At 36.8% G+C, this 5,204-nt stretch overlaps 1 non-coding gene across 1 annotated transcript; it reads left to right on the plus strand.

The window, feature by feature from the left end:
- Nucleotides 1-394: 394 nt before the first annotated feature.
- On the plus strand, nucleotides 395-502 carry LOC112787652 (small nucleolar RNA R71). The gene has a single exon (XR_003195053.1). It is a non-coding gene; the product is annotated as a small nucleolar RNA R71 (small nucleolar RNA).
- Nucleotides 503-5,204: the final 4,702 nt, after the last annotated feature.

Here is a 5,204-nt window from a genome sequence, read left to right on the forward strand (position 1 = left end):
GTTCACCCATATAATTTACCTCTGCTATTGCAGGGTTCTCAAGATCATAAGCTTCTTCTTCTGAAGATGCCTCTTGACTACTGTTGGATGCAGCTTGCATTCCATTCAGACTCTAAGAAATCATATTGACCTGCTGAGTCAATAGTTTGTTCTGAGCCAATATGGCATTCAGAGTATCAATTTCAAGAACTCCCTTCTTCTGAGACGTCCCATTACTCACAGGATTCCTCTCAGAAGTGTACATGAACTGGTTATTAGCAACCATGTCAATGAGTTCTTGAGCTTCTGCAGGCGTTTTTTTTAGGTGAATGGATCCACCTGCAGAAGTATCCAATGACATCTTAGCTAATTCAGACAGACCATCATAGAATATATCCAGGATGGTCCACTCTGAAAGCATGTCAGAAGGACACTTTTTGGTCAGTTGCTTATATCTCTCCCAAGCTTCATAGAGGGATTCACCTTCTTTCTGTCTGAAGGTTTGAACATCCACTCTAAGCTTACTCAACTTTTGAGGAGGAAAGAACTTGGCTAAGAAAGCCGTGACCAGCTTATCCCAAGAGTTCAGGCTATCTTTGGGTTGAGAGTCCAACCACGCTCTAGCTCTGTCTCTTACAGTAAACGGGAAAAGCATAAGCCTGTAGACTTCAGGATCTACTCCATTAGTTTTAACAGTATCACAGATCTGCAAGAATTCAGTTAAGAACTGAAAGGGATCTTCAGATGGAAGTCTATGAAACTTGCAATTCTGTTGCATCAGAGAAACTAGTTGAGGTTTAAGCTCAAAATTGTTTGCTCCAATGGCAGGGATTGAGATGCTTCTTCCATGTAAATTGGAATTAGGTGCAGTAAAGTCACCAAGCATCCTCCTTGCATTATTATTATTATTTTCGGCTGCCATCTCCTCTTCTTTTTCGAAAATTTCTGTAAGGTTGTCTCTGGATTGTTGTATTTTAGCTTCTCTTAGTTTCCTCTTCAGAGTCCTTTCAGGTTCTGGATCAGCTTCAACAAGAATGTTCTTGTCCTTGCTCCTGCTCATATGACAAAGAAGAGAACAGAAAAATAATAATAGGGATCCTTTTTACCACAGTATAGAGGTTCCCTTGTTGTTAGTAGAAGAAGAAAAGAAGAGTAGAAGAGAAAAGAAAGGAGAATCCAAACAGAAGGGTGAGGATAGGAGCAGTGATTTGAGATGAAGAGAAGTGTTAGTAAATAAATAAATAGATAGAAGAAGATGAGAGAGAGAAGTTTTCGAAAATAATTTTTGAAAAAGAGTTAGTGATTTTCGAAAATTAAAGGGGGAATAAAATTAAAATCAAAATTTGAAACAATTAGTTAATTAAAAGAATTTTGAAAAAGGAGGGAGATAATTTTTGAAAATTAGAGAGGGAAAATTAGTTAGGTGGGTTTGAAAAAGATAAGAAACAAAAAAAAATCAATTAGTTAGTTGAGAAAAGATTTGAAAATTAATTTTGAAAAGATAAGAAGATAAGAAGTTAGAAAAGATATTTTAAAATCAAATTTTTGAAAAAAATATTATTTAAAAAGATATGATAGAAAGATATGATTAAAATTAGTTTTGAAAAAGATTTGATTTTAAAAATCAAAATTAATGACTTGACTCACAAGTAATCACAAGATATGATTCTAAAACTTAAAGATTGAACCTTTCTTACTAGACAAGTAACAAACTTGAAATTTTTGAATCAAAACATTAATTTTTGATGATATTTTCAAAAATTATGAGATAAAATTGAGAAAAAGATTTTTGAAAAATATTTTTAAAATTTTCGAAAATAAATAAGAAAAATGAAAAAGATTTGATTTTTGAAAAGGATTTTGAAAAAGATAAGGTTTTCAAATTGAAAATTTGATTTGACTCATAAGAAACAACTAGATTTTAAAATTTTTTGAAAAAGTCAATCCAAATTTTCAAAATTTATGAGTGAAAAAAAAGGAAAGATATTTTTTTTTATTTTTGAATTTTTAATGATGAAAGAGAAAAACATGAAAAAGACTCACAACATGAAAATTATGAATCAAAACATGTGATGCATGCAAGAACACTATGAATGTCAAGATGAACATCAAGAACACTTTGAAGATTATGATGAACATCAAGAACATATTTTTGAAAAAATTTTTATGCAAAGAAAACATGCAAGACACCAAACTTAGAAATCTTTAATGCTTAGACACTATGAATGCAAAGATGTACATGAAAAACAACAAAAGACACAAAATAAGAAAACATCAAGATCAAACAAGAAGACTTACCAAGAACAACTTGAAGATCATGAAGAACACTATGAATGCATGAATTTTCGAAAAATGCATAAATTTTTAGAAAAAATACAATTGACACCAAACTTAAAATTGGCTCAAGACTCAAACAAGAAACACAAAATATTTTTGATTTTATGATTTTATGATTATTTTTGTATTTTCTTTTAAATTTTTTCGAAAAACATATAGGAAAAAGAAAATAAGAAATTCAAAATTTTTAATAAGAATCCCAGGAATCTTTCAATGTTGGCCTAAAGCTCCAATCCAAGGGTTGGGCATGGCTTAATAGCCAGCCAACTTTAGGATATAAATCAGGTATGCAACAGCTCATATTCCAATTAACTTGCCTTTATGCTGATGGTTGGAAGCCATAGTCCAAAAGAATTAGACATGGCTTTACAGCCAGCCAGGCTTCAACATGCTTCATGAAACACTAGAATTCATTCTTAAAAATTTAGAATAATTTTCGAAAACAGATGAGAAATTTTTTTTGAAAGATTTTTGAATTTTTTTTTGAAAATAAAACAAAAAGAAAATTACCTAATCTGAGCAACAAGATGAACCGTCAGTTGTCCAAACTCGAACAATCCCCGTCAACGGCGCCAAAAACTTGGTATGCGAAATTGTTACTCAGGTTGTAAAATTTGTTGTTCGTTCTCTCCCTGGCAATGGCGCCAACAAACTGGTGCACAATACCATGGTCCAAACATAACTTCACAACTTCGCACAACTAACCAGCAAGTGCACTGGGTCGTCCAAGTAATAAAACCTTACGTGAGTAAGAGTCGATCCCACGGAGATTGTTGGTATGAAGCAAGCTATGGTCATCTTGTAAATCTCAGTCAGGCGGATATCAAATGGTTATAGTATTTTCGAATAATAATAATAAATAAACAGAAAATAAAGATAAAGATACTTATGTATATCATTGGTGAGAATTTCAGATAAGCGTGTAGAGATGCTTTCGTTCCTCTGAATCTCTGCTTTCCCGCTGTCTTCATCCAATCAGTCTTACTCCTTTCCATAGCAAGCTTTCTGTAAGGGCATCACCGTTGTCAATGGCTACATCCCATCCTCTCTGTGAAAATGGTCCAAATGCTCTGTCACGGCATGGCTAATCATCTGGAGGTTCTCGATCATACTGGAATAGGATCCACCCTCCTTTTGCGTTTGTCACTACGCCCAGCACTGGCGAGTTTGAAGTTCGTCACAGCCATCCCTTCCCAGATCCTACTCGGAATACCACAGACAAGGTTTAGACTTTCCGAATCTCAGGAATGGCCATCCATGGGTTCTAACTTATACCACGAAGATACTAATAACTCGGACTCGGTCCCCTGTATTAGATATCTAAGAGATATTCATTCTAGCTTGGTTGCATGTAGAACGGAAGTATTTGTCAGGCACGCGTTCATAAGTGAGAATGATGATGAGCGTCACATAATCATCACATTCATCATGTTCTTGGGAACGAATGGATATCTTAGAAGCGGAATAAGTTGAATTGAATAGAAAAACAGTAGTACTTTGCATTAAATCATGAGGAACAGTAGAGCTCCACACCTTAATCTATGGAGTGTAGAAACTCTACCGTTTGAAAATACATAAGTGATAATGGAGTTCATTGGTCTCAGCCCCAGAGGGGAACCGGAGTAACCAAGACTGTGAATACAATGATAAAATGTTCTATATATACTAGACTTGCTACTAGGGTTTACAGAAGTAAGTAATTGATGCATAAATCCACTTCCGGGGCCCACTTGGTGTGTGCTTGGGCTGAGCTTGAAGTTTACACGTGAAGAGGCTTCTTTTGGAGTTGAACGCCAAGTTGTAACGTGTTTTTGGCGTTCAACTCTAGTTTGTGACGTGTTTCTGGCGTTTAACTCCAGACTGCAGCGTAGAACTAGCGTTCAACGCCCTTTTGCGTCATCTAAACTTGGGCAAAGTATTAATTATAATATATTTTTGGAAAGCCCTGGATGTCTACTTTCTAACGCAATTGGAAGAGCGCCATTTTGAGTTTTGTAGCTCCAGAAAGTCCACTTTGAGTGCAGGGAGGTCAGAATCCAACAACATCAGCAGTCCTTCTTCAACCTCTGAATCTGATTTTTGCTCAAGTCCCTCAATTTCAGCCAGAAATTACCTAAAATCACAGAAAAACACACAAACTCATAGTAAAGTCCAGAAATGTGAATTTAACATAAAAACTAATAAAAACATCCCTAAAATAACTAGATCCTACTAAAAACATACGAAAAACAATGCCAAAAAGCGTATAAATTATCCGCTCATGAGTGAGTAATTGAAAAGTTATTTTTTATCACAGATGTCGGATGTTCATTTCTATACTTAATCGGATGGTTATTGTTACTGTTTACGTAAATGGTTGTTTTTTGGGTCTTAATGGGTTCTGTTAAAATAGCAATGGAAGAACAAGCCTTACTGCGAGTTGGTGTCCATCTGGTAGTAGGTCGACGACAGATGGGGTGGGTGCCATAGCAGCAACGGGGGTGACCTATTCAGCGGTCATGAGTTCGACGGTTTGGGATGCTAGGGCGGCGGTAGCAGGATGCGACCTCCAGGCTGGGTACCGGCGTGGGAGATAGCGGCGAGCCAGGCGCCAGGGACACATGACGGGAACGACGGAGGCCTTCCTCAACGCGGGCTCCGGCAGATGACACAGAGACTCGCGATGGGAAGGTGGCATCTATCCGAGCTATTGGTTGCTGGTGAAAGAGACAGACGCGCGCAAGAGAGGGGGATGGACTGGGGTCGAATCTGATGGACGGTAATGGTGTCTCTGACGCCACTGAGGTAGGATGGTTAGTGAAGAACATCGGGGGTTGCTGCCGGCTGGGGAGGAAAAAGGATTTGGGGTTGAAAGCTATTTGTAATTAAAGGTTTGGATGGTTGTTTTT

The sequence above is a fragment of the Arachis hypogaea genome, chromosome 20 (assembly GCF_003086295.3).
Source record: "Arachis hypogaea cultivar Tifrunner chromosome 20, arahy.Tifrunner.gnm2.J5K5, whole genome shotgun sequence".
NCBI lineage: Eukaryota > Viridiplantae > Streptophyta > Magnoliopsida > Fabales > Fabaceae > Arachis > Arachis hypogaea.